This window comes from Colossoma macropomum, unplaced genomic scaffold (assembly GCF_904425465.1).
Source record: "Colossoma macropomum unplaced genomic scaffold, Colossoma_macropomum, whole genome shotgun sequence".
Taxonomy (NCBI): domain Eukaryota; kingdom Metazoa; phylum Chordata; class Actinopteri; order Characiformes; family Serrasalmidae; genus Colossoma; species Colossoma macropomum.
The window spans coordinates 38594193-38610848 of record NW_023494790.1 but is presented as its reverse complement, the minus strand read 5'-3'; the positions used below and the strand labels follow the sequence as shown (position 1 = coordinate 38610848).

At 41.8% G+C, this 16656-nt stretch overlaps 1 long non-coding RNA gene across 1 annotated transcript in view; it reads right to left on the bottom strand.

Annotated features, from left to right (window-relative positions):
• Positions 1–8081: 8081 nt before the first annotated feature.
• The window catches only part of LOC118808917, a 60716-nt gene continuing 52141 nt past the window's right edge, over positions 8082–16656 (bottom strand). The window contains exon 3 of the long non-coding RNA XR_005007323.1: positions 8082–8215. This is a non-coding gene — a long non-coding RNA (uncharacterized LOC118808917). The remainder of the gene's footprint in view (positions 8216–16656) is intronic.

Genomic DNA, 16656 nt, shown 5'->3' with positions numbered 1-16656 from the left:
TATGGCTGCAGATCTGGTTTATGTATATGTTAACGTGCTTGTGTACGGTACCACCCTGAGGGAGAGGCAACAGTGAGCCCCAAATATCAATCACACTAAACAAGACCAAATGAAAGTACACAATGCCACAGATCACAAACACACACACCAGAGCTGCTCCCTCTGTTTGTTTCAATACTGTTCAAAAGTCCGAGACCCTTCATTTAGTTCACTTTGAGACATTTCCTCAGCAGCTAACTCTACTCTCAGCTGTGTGAGTCAGTGAGTCGCTCTTCACCTTCATTCCAGCTTCCATTCTTTTCAGGAGACTCACTTTCAGTTCCTCAAAGAATCTGCAGACACACCTCCAAAGTTCAGTCTTAGAAGCTGGTTGATCATTTTCTGAAGTAATCAAACACATTCAGTGGTGTTGAGGTCTGGACTCTGGGGTGGTCAGTCCATCGTTCAGCTTCTTTGTTTGATGTGTCCGTCTCCTTTTCTCAGTGAGGTTCTTCTTGATCAGCTACACATCCTTTCAGACCCACAGCGCTGAGCTGTCTTGTGGAAGTGGAAGGACATTTCTTCCCTTTGTTGTTTTGTGTATTCATAGAAAGCAAAGGCTTGTTCTTCTGTCCATTTTGGTAGCCGTTATACATGCTAATATTAAAAAGTCCAGGCCAGAGTTTTCTGCCAAAGACTGCTATTTATGGTTTTCAGCTCAAAGAGAAAAATGGCTGAAATCTTTGACTGAAAAAAAAAAGTTTAAATATAACGAAATGTGTAAATCTAAAACCTTACAAATCATTTTGATGGTAATGAAAATTAGGAACTGTAATAGACGGTAAAAATAGTCACATTTTCTGAAAATTATCAAAAATAAATAAAATGACAGCCAAAGTCGAAAGCATAACTAAAAATTATGATATTCGTGGCGTTGGATGGCCGACTCTTCTATGTAACAAGTAATTTGTGACTCAAACTGTAGTCTAATTTTAGTTTATTTTATGATATTACTTCTTTTTTTACTTCTTTTTCTTCAGTGTGTCCTGAATTTTGGTTTCAGCCAAAGATTTTCATTCCGGTGCTTCACTAGTTTTAAACATTCACATTTCCTGTTTGTGAAAACACATTTTTTCATGGACTTTTGACTTTCTAATTTAATTTGGACAGCGCCAGCGTCCACCACCCACACTGCTCCATTTCATTTAGCCACAACGTACTGCTCAGAGTTTTGATATGACCAGTGGTGATTGGCAGTCTGGTAAGGTCACTCTGCCCAAGACGTGCCACTACAGCTTACTTCACAGTCTGACCACAAAAAAATCAGGTCTGTGTTGCATAATTTCGCTGGCAGGAGCTGTGAAATTCATCCGAGCTCTCGGTCAGCATGTGTCTGGGCAGGAGCTGCTTTACTGGAGATCATTCTGTCTTATAAAACCAGGAGAGAAAACGAAAGAGGGAGAGACGGAGGGGAGTGGCGTGGAAAAGAGGGGCCGAAAATCCCACCACAGCGCAAGTGATTCTCATCAGCAGCGCTCTCCCGTACGCCCACTCCTGTCAGAGCCCCCAAAGAGGCTATTGAGCTGACAGGTCCTCCAGCCTGCTCCCCTTTGTACTGCACTGAACTCGCTCTGCCAGGACACTTTGTTTACCGTTGGCATCTACGCCTGTTTGGAAGCGGAGGCTCTCGACGTTTACCATGCCTAATCGTTTCCAAGTCACACTCTTCCACCAGCTCTCCCTCACGCTCATTTTCATCTCTTCTTTCCACTTCGCTACAGCTCTCCCCTTACACCATCTTATCTTCACACACCCAGAAAACAAGGCCGGATTCACAGGATAAACGTCTGAAGTGAAAAATGGTCCAGGTATATAAATCCTCCTTCACCCTCCCACAGAAACAGAGAGAGGTGGGGGTGAAGGAGAGACAGAATGGGCGATCTGGAGAGGAAGCTGAAACTAAAGAGGCTGAAAATACTTAAGACCAATAAGAAGAGGGGGGAGGAGAAATGAAGCTGAAAACCTGCAGAAGAAGAAGACACTAAAGGCGAAGCTGAGGAAGCTAAAAAAGAACGTAAAACTAAAGAAGCTGAAAAAGCTCAAGAAAAAGAAGCTAAAATTAAAGTGCTGACAGTTCTGAAGACAAGAACGAACAGGTTGAAGCTGAAGAAGTGAAAGAAGCTAAACAATCTGAAGTAGAAAAAGAAAAATATGAAGCTGATGTAGCTAAAAAAGAGGCTGACAAAGAAGCTGAAGCTCATGTAGCTAAAGAAGAAGCTGACAAAGAAGAAGATGAAGCTGATGTAGCTGAAGAAGAAGAAGCTGAAGCTGATGTAGCTAAAGAAGAAGCTGAAGCTGATGAAGCTAAAGAAGAAGCTGAAGCTGATGTAGCTGAAAAAGAAGAAGCTGAAGCTGATGTAGCTAAAGAAGAAGCTGAAGCTGATGAAGCTGAAAAAGAAGCTGAAGCTGATGTAGCTGAAAAAGAAGCTGAAGCTGATGTAGCTGAAAAAGAAGAAGCTGAAGCTGAAGCTGAAAAAGAAGCTGAAGCTGATGTAGCTGAAAAAGAAGAAGCTGAAGCTGATGAAGCTAAAGAAGAAGCTGAAGCTGATGAAGCTAAAGAAGAAGCTGAAGCTGATGTAGCTAAAGAAGAAGCTGAAGCTGATGAAGCTAAAGAAGAAGCTGAAGCTGACGTAGCTGAAAAAGAAGCTGAAGCTGATGTAGCTGAAAAAGAAGAAGCTGAAGCTGATGTAGCTGAAAAAGAAGAAGCTGAAGCTGATGAAGCTGAAAAAGAAGAAGCTGAAGCTGATGTAGCTAAAGAAGAAGCTGAAGCTGATGAAGCTGAAAAAGAAGAAGCTGAAGCTGATGTAGCTAAAGAAGAAGCTGAAGCTGATGAAGCTAAAGAAGAAGAAGCTGAAGCTGATTAAGCTGAAGAAGAAGCTGAAGCTGATGTAGCTAAAGAAGAAGCTGAAGCTGATGAAGCTGAAAAAGAAGAAGCTGAAGCTGATGAAGTTAAAGAAGAAGCTGAAAATTTAAAGAAGATGAGTTCATGAAGAAGAAGCTGAAGTAGAAGTTTAGATTAAGAAGAAAAAGATCACAAAGAAGAAAAGCTGATCCTCAAGCTGATAAAGCTGAAGCTCTACAAGTTAACGAAGAAGAAGAAGAAGAAGAAGAAGAAGAAGATTCTGGCTGGGCAGCTGAATGGTCATGACCGCAGCATGCAGTGGGTTTAAACATCATGTAGTGCCAAATCTCACTGAGCCATATGTTTCTGATCGGTAATCACAAATGACCCGTCCAGCTCTCCGGAATAAAGGCATTTTGTTATCCCCATCCTGTTTGGACTCCACTTCATCTCTGCTGCTCACCCTTTCCCTACTTCCCTCTCTCGTTCGCTCTCAGACCCCAGCGAGTAGGTGATGCAGCATTAAGCTCTCTCAAACAAGGGTCACATAACTGAAACCCCTCAGGGCACGAGGAGGGGAGAACCATGTGTTCTGCCTCGGCTCCAGCTCTAATTTTAGACATTTTCCCTGCAATAAAAACTGCACTAGCGAGGCTGAAGCGAGCTCTGTACGCTGCACCTATGGAGAAGCAGAAAGGACGTCAGCATTGACGAGGTGCGAGGGCGTGGTGCTCCGGGCTTTTCCAGCCGACTGCTCAGTGAGGAGAAACCCAGCAAAAGAAAACAAAAGAGGAATATTTCTTTCCACTGGGCTGGAAGAGCGCAGGGACGTTAAGTAGCAGGTGATCAGGGTTTTCACGGCACCCGAGCAATAAGTATTCCATGACTCACGACTCGATTAGAAAACACGCAAGAAAATACACATTTCCCAAATTCCATTTACGATCATTCCTGTAAATAATAAAGCAATAACGTGGCTTAAATGCACTCCGGTGTCTCGTTACGGAGCTGCGAGTGGAGAGTGGTGACGCATCAGAGCGTTAGAGGAGCTGGCGTTCCTCTGGAGAGGAACCAGAGAAGAAAAGGAGGGAACACAAGGAGTCAAACTACAAAGTACATGTTTTGTTGAGCTTCTAGGTGTAAATACGTTCATACATCCTCTAGAGGGAAATAAACACTGATACGGAGCTTTCTGAAAAATGTTGTGCACTGTTTTTACCTTTTGCTGAGTTTAACATATTGAAAAAAAACAAAACTAAATATAAAACGTGCCAGAACTTTTGCACAGGCCACATTTTAAGTTTATGTTAAATTCAGTAAATAAACAGTGCAAAAAAGTGTGTGTAGAAGTGTCTCTGTAGAGGACGTGTGAATTATTTACACTCAGAAAAACAACAACAGCATGGAGTTTCACCAGGGGTGCACAAACTTTTGCACACAGGCCCGCGTATTCAATACTAACAAGTACAGAAAAATTCTCTGTCATTCAAAAGCAGATTTCAATACCTAAACATTCAGCATAAGCGACCCAGCAGGCATGCCTGCTCCAAAATCCAGGCTGCTGATTGGCTCTTAATATTATACGCCATAAATAAACCATGCAGAAGTTTGGAGTCGCTCGTCATATTAATAATCGCTGTTATTACAGTGCAGATTGAAGTATTACAAGCTAAACACCGGAAGGAATTTGAACACGTTTTTTGGGAAGAGCAAAAAATAATTAAATGATAAATAATAAAATAATTTTTATTTTATCATCACTTTTTAAATACGAGGCGCTCTAGGTATGAACAGAACTTCATTCTAGATGTAAACTTTGTTACATCATAATCCTAGATATTAATTTATTAGGACTTTTTTACATTTTTATTTACATATTTATTGGAACATCCTTCTAGAAATTTATTAGAACTCTTTTCTGTGTATTAATTTATTAGGAATTTATTCAAGATGTTTATTTTATCAGTATTTATTCCTCAATATTAAATATTAGGACTTCATTCTGGATGTTGAGCCTTTATTATAGTTTGGAACGTGGCCCATTTAAACAGTTCAAAGTATTAACAGTTACTGTACTGAACTGTTCACAGTGCTGTAGGACTGAACACTCTACACTATCAGTAGAACTCCTGAAAATAAAGACATGTAAACACACAGAGAGTCGACACTCACACTTCTTTTTGTATCAGGAGTCAGATTTGAAGGCGAGGCTGGATCCGAGGCAGCTCAGTGTTCAGCTGCGTCACCGTAAAACCTCACAATATAAATATAGAAGATCATCATCAATATTAATCTCGGTCGGCACTGAAATGAGAAACAGTTTGTGGTCCGTCTGCCAGAATGGGATGGTGGGCAGGAGTGACTGAGTGAGTGGGCGAGCGAGTGAGTGAAGAAGTGAGAGACTGAGCAAATGAGAGAGTGGGTAAGCGACTGAGTGAGAGAGTGGACGAGTGAGTGAGTGAGTGATTGTGTAAGTGAGCGAGCGAGTGAGTGAGCGGGCAACAGAGTGAGTGAGTGAGTGAATGAGTGAGAGGAAAAGTGGGCAGGCCAGCGAGTGAGTGAGTGAGTGAGTGGGCGAGCGGAGTGAGTGAATGGGCGGGAGAGTGAGCGAGCGAGTGTGTGAGTGGGCGAGAAAGAGAGCAAGTGAGTGAACAAGTAGGTGAGCGAGTGAGTAAATGGGTGGGCGAGAAAGAGAGCAAGTGAGTGAGCGAGTGAGTAATGACAGAATGAAGGAGGGGGGACTGAAGGGAAGAGGGGAAAGAGGGAACCCTGGTCGGCTGTTCTGGTGCGACTCTAAAGGGATGAGGTAAAGGCGGGGCAGGTGAGTCACTTGAGCCACTGAGCAGCTACCACAGCTTCTGGACAAACAGAAAACCCGAGGCGGTCCTAAAGCGGTGGAAGAGCAGGGTGTGCATGACTCTGCAGAACTGAACAGAACAGAGGATAAAAACAAAGAACAGGAGACTCTATTACTGTGTTCTATTACTCTATTACTACTCTATTACTGTGTTCTATTACTCTATTACTACTCTATTACTGTGTTCTATTACTCTATTACTACTCTATTACTGTGTTCTATTACTCTATTACTCTATTACTACTCTATTACTGTGTTCAACTAGTGCAGAGCTGATAACCTTCAGCATCACCGTATCAGCATTAAATACAGTTAATGAGCCCATTAATTTAGTATTGATACTAATACTAAAGAAGTCATCGTTAATAAAGTCAGTAAGTTAGCATTAATAAGTTTAAGGGCATTATATCAAGAATATAACGCTCATTATCTATTGAATATATCAATAATAATATCTTTAAAACTGAAACCTAATATTACAGTGAGTTAATTAAGCAATAGGCAATGAGAGGCCGTCCGTTACTGGAGTATGTTGTTGTTGCTAAGCAACCACTGACTGCTGAATGAGGAGACATTCGGTCGCCAATTGTATAACAGTGAACATATGATAACACAGCACTGTTTAATGCAAATACTTTCAGTATATAAATACTTTTTGGCCACCAAGTTACCACCGCGAGTCTTCTGCCAGTCTGACGACGCCACTTTTCTCACGCTGGGGCTGAATCCCAGATGGGTCCCTGCTCCCTACATAGTGCACTACGCAGGAATTTAAATACTGACTCCTGCAGCCCAGCAGAGCAAAATACAGCTAAAATGGTCATTTGGGATTCAGACACATTCAGACTCGACAGGCAGTCACTATTCAACAGCAGAAGCTACAATTTCTAAACTTAATATCACACAGATAGACACCCTGTTTAGGGAGTACAGAGCCGTTTGGGATTCAGCCTGGGACATTTGAAGTGTGTAAGACATTCGAGTGACGTTCTTTAGACTTTATATTGCCATTTTTCAGTGAATCATATTGTGAGTTCTTTATTTCAAGCCTGTGATATTAATGATGGAGTTGTTTTAGCATGTTTGCTATCTTTTAGCCTGTTAGCTAGCTGACCAGCCTAGTTCTAGATAAGAAAATAAGTTGTCAGCTCCTCAGTTTAAACAAAAACAGGTTCTTACTTCATAAGTGCACTCAGTGCTCCGTATGATCAGCATTAGAGTCAAAGATTATTCCATTAACAGCACCAGGGCTCTTTCGTGCCGTGGCGCAGTGATACAGAGTTCAGCTGACGTGAGGCGTCACAGTCGTGGTATATTGTAGATTTCATAAGGCTTCGAATGCAGATAATCAGATTTTAGGACTGGAACTATCCGTTTTGTAATATAACGCCAAACTGACACAGAGCTCTGCATGTCATCCTCTGATTAATGAGCATAAATGCAGTCGTTTAATGAACTGTCCCGTGTTCAAAGGCAGATTAGCTTTAGCACAGAGCTAAAAGTTATTGCTCACATAAATTCTGTCAGGTCTGTTTGGTCATACAGCAGTTTCTCGGTTCTGTCTGTTTTTCTAGAGTTCTCCAAGAAAGCCAAACTCGTTATTCTTCAGTCACTGACCAAATCAAAATATCAACACTGATTCAGCTCCACTGTGACAGCGTTCATATGGACAGAATTACGGGCTAAACAGGAACTCTGCTGTCGTTAAAGCACTAAAACCTCCTACAGGAGCTTAAAGGAGCCACTAAACACTGCTATAGAATAAAAACACAAACGTGTGTAATGTGGAACACAGAACATATACAGGAGATGAATACATACTGCCCTACACTCTTAAAGGAGACAGTTCTTTAAGGGCTCTTTAGTAAAGACAATGGTTCTATGTAGAACCATGAACACTCAAAGAACCCTTTGCATGCTTACATGGTTCTCTGCATGGTGAACGGGTTCTTCAGATTGATGGAGAATGTGCTGTATGTATCAGTGTTACAGTGACTCAGTAAAGAGTTCTGACACAATGCTGCCACTGCTGTTTAACATGCCCAACAACTAAGCAAACCTGCTCATACGGCTCAGTCAGTGACGTATCTAGAACTTCCAGAATGACATTTTCCCCACAGAAGTGGTTCCCTTTGTTGTAATTTAGAGCATAATTGTTTGTTTCCTCTGTTACTTCCTCATTTCAGGCCTCATTCAGCAACATCATCCTTTTTTTCAGGTTTGTTCTTAAGTGTGTTCTTGATAAAGATCCTGAGAAAAAGTCTACGTCAGATTCATGTCATGTTCTTAAAGCGCAGAACTGTTCTCACCTTTGTGCTCTTGACTGTGTGTAGATTCTGTTCAGTTTGGTTTAAAGAAGAAATTTCTTCTTAAGAACGGTTGGTGAATCAGACCCATTGTTGGTAGTTCACGTGTAAGGCCTTCAGTCCAGTTCCTGAAGTCCTAACCAATGGGAGAGCTCGTTCAGCTGTACATACCTAGATGCCATGGAGAGAACAATCCTGATTGGATGATTTTCAAGATCTTAAGTCTTTGAAGTTCAATTAACACAACAACCATTATCTGACCTTGTACTACACTCTTAAAAAAGATTCTTTAAGGGCTCTTTAGGAAGGAAAATGGTTCTATATAGAACCATGAACACTCAAAGAACTCTTTGCATCATGATTAAAGAGTTCTTTGCATCACAAAAAAAGGTTCTTCAGATTGGTAGGGAATGTGTTGCTTACGGTTCTACATAGGCCCTTTTTGAATAGGTTTCTATGTGGCACCAAAAAGGGTTCTGCTATTGTAACAATGTCAAGCTTGTAACAATAGCAGAACCCTTTTTGGTGCCATATAGAACCATATAGAACACATTCTCCATCAATCTGAAGAACCATTTCTTGATGCAAAAAACTTTTAATCATACAAAGGGTTCTTTGAGTGTTAATGGTTCTATATAAAACCATTTGTCTTCACTAAAAAACCCTGAAGAACCGTCTTTTTTTAAGAGTGACAATATTTTAATATTTTATGCACTTCAGGAAAAACTAACTGCTTGCATTTGGTGTTTATTTGATGTTAGTTATCATAATAATAATAACAGTTCTCATCGCTGTTAGACCAAAACCTTGTGTCTCCAAAATGAGCATCTTAAATGAGGTTGGGAGGGACTGTAAACTTAACTTACATTGTAAACATAGACAGATTTTGTTCATCTCTATTGGTCCCTTCATCACACAGCTGATAGTTTTAAATCGTGTCAAAAAATGAAAAACGTCCACAAAAGAAGGAGATGTAAGGTTTTGCTCCGACAGCAGTGACGCGCTAATTGTGTTAACACAAAATATCAATTAAATGCGAATCGTTTCAGTGGAAAATCTTTTACTTCGACTGCTTTAATGACTGTGCATCTTACACAACACAAAATAGTGGAATACTCCATGGAACGCCATCAGTCACTTTAATCGGGATCATGTGCGGCCGCGGAGCGAAATTGCTGTTTATTGTGAGATTTAGATATATATAGCGGCGGCTTAGCGACGGACTTACTGATATTTACAGTGAGGCTCTGCCAGTGAGCAGGCTGTGGCATGTGAATCTGTCTGGTGTGAGAACAGCAGCTCTTCCATCGAGTTCTAGATTATTTCTGCGGTTCTACGAGTACGGTTATGAGCTGCTGGGAGTATTTACGCCAGTGGTTTCCATCTTTCTTGTCTATTTGTGATAAAGATCAGTGGTTGGGTTCTTACATAAGACCCCTTTGCCCATTCTACACTACCCTACAATTACCATCGCCGGTTGCCACATCCATCTCAGCCTCAGTTTAGTGGTCTTATACGTTTATTGCATGTTATATTGCACAAGATGCTGCAACTGAACTCTCGGCCAAATTATTCTGTAGCAGACTGTGGACGTCAGTTATGCTCACGTGCTAAAGGTTAGATTATGTGATAAAGATTATCTGGCAATGGGCCTATGATGGAAAAAAATGATGAATTTCTGCTTTCACATTCTATTTTTGCCAAAAAAGGGAGTCTTAGCCAAAACAGTGGTCTGAAAAAACACAATAAATGATGAAGAAAGAGAGTTTGAAGCATTTTGTGGCTGGGAAATGAGGGCAACATGTGAGTGAGGTCAGGAGGCCAATTTTAGTCCAGTCAAAATAGCCATTAAGTACAGTTTATTCATTTCTCAGTATCAGGAAAAAGAAAACACATTTAACAGAAAAATTACACAGAAGCCACAGCAGCTAAATCTAATATAACATCTTAAGTGAGTGACTCTTTCCCTTTATTCCAGCTTCCATTCTGTTCAGGAGACTCACTTTCAGCTCCTCAAAGAATCTGCAGACACACCTCCAAAGTTCAGTCTTAGAAGCTGGTTGATGATTTTCTGAAGTAACCAAACACATTCAGTGGTGTTGAGGTCTGGACTCTGGGGTGGTCAGTCCATCGTTCAGCTTCTTTGTTTGATGTGTCCGTCTCCTTTTCTCAGTGAGGTTCTTCTTGATCAGCTACACATCCTTTCAGACCCATAGCGCTGAGTCGTCTTCTCACAGTGGAAGGATGGACAGAAACACCTGTGGATGTTTTCAGATCTGAAGCAGCTTGATTTTCTCCTCTCTCTCAGAGATGAAAGCTTTAAGTGCTGTTTATCTGATGGGGCAGTTTTGGGGTCTACCAGGTCTCCCAGGTGGTTGTTAGGAGCTTTTAATCAGTTTTTGAACTGCAGTTTTGGAAACTCCTGTGTCTTATATCTAATCTCCTCAGAAACATCTCCTGAAAAATGAATAACTTGTACTTACTGGTTGTTTTTGACTGATTTGCGATGGTTGTCCATAGTATAAACCTGCTTTCCCCAATTTGAGTGCTATGACTGGGATTTGCATACTAATACTTGACCCCTGCTCTTCTGTCTTGCAATAGAAAAGACATTAATTTCTCAGCAGACTGCAAAATTGTTTTTGCTGGAGGAAATAAATGTCAGTATCGTTCATCGTGAAGAACAAAAAATAAGCTCACCAAAACAATATTCAGTTCCTGGTGGGAATTTAAGGAATTAAAATTCACTGCACTTGTGCTCCGTCAGAGACCCCGCTCCCCCCCGAGGCTCAGCCCTGAGTTTCTACTTTGGCTTGCTTTCTTACATTTTGTCAAATTCGCTTATCATTCACATGCCGGACACTGTAGCTTTCCACACTTCTCCTCAGTGCGCTGGAGTGCTTGGAAAAAGGGCGCACAGGTAGAAAAATCCAGAAGAAGGAGCGAGAAGCCTGAGCCTGGCATCACTGCTCCAAAATACTACTTTTCTTGGAGGGCTTTCAAAAACTGCCCAGTTTTTCCCTTCAGCGAGTGGCTGCCGAGGTCCCAGCTGTTTTCTTTGCGCCGCATTTTCTTTTTTTTTCGCCAAACAGTTAATCATAATAACAACACCATTAGTAGCTGACGTCAATAAGAATTACACTGAAAGGTGATTGGTGTAAATCACTACCATAATGCCCCCGGCGCGGCCCGACTGGACGCAGTTTTCCCTCGTCCTTCTTAAGTGAGTGGAAAAAAGAATGGGAAAGCGTTTATAGAAGATTAAGTTATGGACCTGTTTCTAATTCACTTTTCTACCATGTGGAAGTCAATAAAGATTTAGCATAAGCTGCATATAACTGTTTAATACATGACTACTGACCACCACAGGAAGGAGAAATCGTTTTGACTTCTCTCTGAGAAGAAATACCATGCTGACCACCACAGAGAGTGAACAGGCTTTCAAAGAAAGGAAAAAAATAATAATTTGAAAACCAGACAGAAAATGTATTATTAAAAACTGTTGGTATCCAAAAACTGTTGTATTAAAATGTATACTCTCAAATGTTTCATATCTATAAACTTGACCATTTGCATGTTAATACAGGCCAATAAAACTTACCCCAGCACTGACCCCTACTTAGGGCTGGAACATGTATAGAATATTTACAAAATACAGACAGATTAAAGGTAAAACAGAAGAGCAGCTCTTCCTCAGGAGCCTGAGAACATCAAAGCTGGATGTAGAATGTCAGTGAGATCATTCCATCTGCAACTACAGAGACAGAGAGGGATATTATACTTTTTCTTTATTTTTCCAAAATTTTCTCCCCAATTTATTCATTTCTAATTCCACCCACTAGTCACACAATCGCACGATACCACCAGCGCTAGGAGGGCGAAGACGAACACAGTCTTCCTCCGAGTTCTGTGAAGCGCCACCACAGCGTCGCTGTACAGCTGAACACACCCAGAGGAAACCGCCAACCGCCAGATCTGTTTCGTCAGCTGACAGACGCCTGTGCTGACTAGCATCGCGCTAAGTGATGGTGGGGGGACGGGGGGGGACATCCAACCGACCCAGAGAGAGCGAGGACAACAGTGCTCTCTTGGACTCCCGGCCTCTGACGGCTGTAGCATCACCAGAACTCACGATCTCCTGATGACAGACCCAACACTTAGACAGTTGTGCCACTCGGGAGCCCCCCGAGGGATATCATACTTGAGATGCAATGCATAAACCCCTCATTACAAAGATCAATGACCATCTGAGAGGTCAGCTGTGTAAATACCATCAGCACTGGTCTAGAGACATGAGGAAAACAGTGATATGGTTAGACGAGTCATTCGTGTTCTCCAAAGGTGGGAGAGGGCATGCGCAGCGTACACCAAGAGAACGATACAGGCCTGAATGCTGGACCCCTAGAGTTAGGGGGTCTGTTACGCTGTGGGGGCATTTTGCTGGCCTTTGTCTCCTTGCAAGTAATGGTTACCGCTAATCAATAATAAATTATACTGACTGATCACCTTTGTCCTATGACGTTATTTCTATTCTGATGGGCGCGGTCAGTGCCCCCATCAACAGGACATGAGAGGCCATTGAAGGGTGTGATGAATGTTATGGACTTCACAATAACCAGATCTCAACCTAGTTAAACACCTACAGAAGATCCTGGAGTGACGTGTTAGCCCACATCTCCACCGCCATCGACACAACACCAATTAAGGGAAGAACGGTGTTCCATTCTTCCAGAACAGTTCCAGAGACTTTCAGAATCTATGACAGGGAGCACTGAAGCTGTTCTGGTGGCTCAACATCCTACAAGACACTTTATCTTGTTCTATTAATGTGTCACTCAATTTGTCAGTCGTCAGTATCGTGGTCAGTGTTTCAGTATCGTGCACTACCTGCAGGGTAGTGGGTCATTATGTTTCTCCACTCACGTATTCAGGTTTTTACATTGTCTAGTTTGACTCCATTTGCTCCCTAATTTTTGGCACACATGAATCTCCTAAATCTTTATTTAAACTCTGATTAAAAGAGCCTCTGAGACATTTGAGGACAATGTTTCATTAGTCAGTTAATGGCATCTTCTGGCATCTCGGAAACCTCTCATCCCACCATTATCCCTTTTTTTCTCTAGAGCTCTTCTCCCTCTCTTTCTCCCCCCACTGCCGATGATGTATTACAACATAGCACAAGAATGCTGCCCATATCTGGGAAAGATAAAACAAAAGAAATTTAAAAATAAATAAATAAGTAAACTAAATAATAAAAGGCAAAACAGAGCATAGAGGAAAATTGACCAGGGTTCAGAAAATTGGTCCCACAACGGCTCTGATGAAGACTTCCCCCTTTACACTCCACCCAAATCTGAGACAGTTCAGCTACTTACAGCACATGAGTCTAAATGTCTATAATGCAGGTCACAGAAGACAGAAGAGGTTTGGATGTGTTTCATCCAATATATGGACAAAAATGCTAGATGTAGACCAAATGACCTGTGAAATCATAAGCGATTTTCCTCAGTTCCAAACATTTCACATTTTCAAGCTGTATGTCAGAAGAGGCAATGTTGTATGTGTAGTGGTACAACAAGTCATGAAAATGGACTTTTAGAAGAAATTAGGCAGTGATTGGGTCCAATCACAGTCAGGGGGAGGTCTCAGAACAAACGAGGGGCTATTAGGACCAATCACAGTCAGGGGGAGGTCCATAATGTTCCCCCTGAGTGTGATTGGTCCTATTCGCATGTGTGTTCTGAGACCTCATTTGACTGGACCAATCACAGTCAGGGGGAGGAGGCTATTAGGACCAATCACAGTTAGGGGGAGGTCTATAATGTTCCCCCTGAGTGTGATTGGTCCTAATAGGCCCCTCGTTTGTTCTGAGACCTCCCCCTGACTGTGATGGGCCTAATAGCCTCCTCGTTTGTTCTGAGACCTCCCCCTGAGTGTAATTGGTCCTAATAGGCCCCTCGTTTGTTCCGATTGGTCCTAATCACCACCTTGTTTGACTGGACCAATCACAGTCAGGGGGAGGTCTCAGAACAAACAAGGCAGTGATTAGGACCAATCACAGTCCTAACTTACCAATCACAGCCCAGACCACAATTGGTCCTAATCTCTGCTTCCTTTGTTGAGGAGGTCTCAGAACAAATGAGGCGGTGATGAGGACCAATCACAGTCAGGGGAGGTCTCAGAACATTCCTCGCCCAGGTAAGCAAAGAATGCCCTACGAATAAGTGTCCCTGGCCAAGACTCCTAACGTCTCCTCTGTAAGATGATTAGACTGTAAGTAACAATGTCTGTCAAATATCATAAACATAATAGAGGCTATATTCACCCTTTAAAATGTAATATTGTATTGGCAGCGTTACACTGGATGAACAAACGAAATCTGAGTTTAACAAATTAACTTGCTGTGAAAACTTGATATTCATACTACAGAGCGAAACATGGATTAGACGTTTGTACCTTTTTTTTCAGTGCCAACTTTTTAAATTTACTGTTGTACATGTGAGAATTTAACCACGTGAGAATCTCCACTCAACGTTAGACAGCGAACTCAGACAGCAGCTTTGTGTATGTTGATCTTTTTCAGCTGATGGAAAATCTGCAACTTCCTTCCATCATGTAAGCAGCACTTTCAGTGCTTTAAACAGAACAAAACCACTGAAATCTTAATGGAACATTATGGACCTCATTTTCTAATAAGCAGCGCATTTCTGCTTTCTTCTTTTTAAAGCCTCCCTCTCATGCTCCAGTTGCAGCCAGCGCTCCAGCACTGGGACACCCCGCTGATAATTAAGAGCAAAACAAAACGACTCGGACCGCGTTTTTTACGAGCTGTGACTTTGCGTCCGTTCCCTTTCCAGCATCATGATCAATGAGCAGCCGGATTAATGGCTCTGCGTTTACGGAGCCGAACTGCCATGTGGTTTAGCTGTTTCTTTTTCTTTTCTGTTTTCTCGAACTGCGACAGAGGAAACTTTGCGTAGTGCTGACTCTGACGTTTTAATCTACTGATGCCTGATAGGATGGTGCGCGTTTGATGTGGCTGAAGTGAATTAGCTTAACTAATGCGCCAGTGTTTCGAGTCAAAGTAACGCTTACATCAAGACGAATGGCTTGTTCGGTCAGGCATGTCTGTAAGTGTGCTGGGATCAAAATAACGACTTGTTTTCGTAAAGAGGAGCTGTGTTGTGGAAAATAATTGCTGTTGAATAAACCACTTCTACACTAATAAATCCACTTAGAGAGACGGAATTAAAAAGAGAGTGAAGGAAAGTCTGCCTGGAGGACAATTAGTCACAGACACGGCTCCGCTATTGTGATAAACTGTGATTAACAACAGCTACAGAGGCAGGTGAGGAAACTGCTGAGAGGATGAGCGAGGAGGGCGTGTCTGAGTGAAGTAACACAATGACGATTAAATATACTAACTAAAGGTCAGCAAACTGGAAAGATGTTCACTGCCCATCAAAACGTAGCTTTTCAAGACGTTTTAAACACTAATGATAAATGCCAAAGCCAAAGGCCACGCCCATTTTGTCTCCTTGTTGCGATGTCAGCAATTAAAAAACAACTTTAGGCCAAATGAGTGCTTTTAAACTGGAAACGCCACCAAAACGTCCACATAATTAATTGGTTAAGATGTAAATAGAGCAGTTCAGAGTGGTTTGGTGTGAAACGCTCCGTTCTAGAGGAAGAGAACTGTTCACAGTGGTGGTGATAGGAACCAGACGTCCACGTCTAAAAGCTCCCTCACAGAAAGTTCCTACATGAAATGGTTATCAATTCACTGCCTGATGACTGAGACACTGCTTTAAGATAGTTTTTGAAAGATTTTGGTCTTAAACAAAATTTTAAAATCAATATTTTGCGTTGTGAGGCAAAGTAGTCCCCAAAGACAGCGCATCGCTTTTACCATCATCAGCGTTACACATAAAAACTCAGAAGACACGTGCAGATTTGTTTTATTTACAACTCAACCAATGAATTATATTATGAAAACTCGTCCTAAATAAAGGTTCTAAAATGGGTTCTTTATTTTTAAAAAAGGTGCTTCACGCCAGCACATCTCATTCACACAAATCTTTACTAGAACCATCCATAGAAGGGGTGCTGGTTCCTATCACCACCACTGTAAGGAGATCTGAACCATTTCACACCAAACCACTCTGAGTCACTCTGTTCACATCTTTAACTTACCTTTTAACAGTCGTTTGGAAAGAAAAGTGTCATTATTGTTTATGAAAGCAGGACACTATGAACATGAAGCTCAAGGCTGGAGATAAATGCACCAAAGGATGAACACATGAATGATGCTAATAAAACCTTTGCAGAGATTTCTTTCTTGCTTAATTAAAAAGATGGAAAAGGTCAACTTAAGTTCAGGTGAGGTGTCTTCACAGCAAGTGACCAGTTACTGGGCGAAAAAAGGCCTTCATACATGTAGACTGTAGAACGAGTTGAAGTCAGGATCTCAGCCTGAGCCCGGCCTCTCTGGGATTTACTCCGGGACGCTGAGGCGGTTTGAACGGCCAACTCGCGTCCCCCTAACCCGGAACTTCAGGAACAGCAGAGAGGCCTGCACTTATCTCCTCTCAAGGTCTTAATCCAAGGTACAA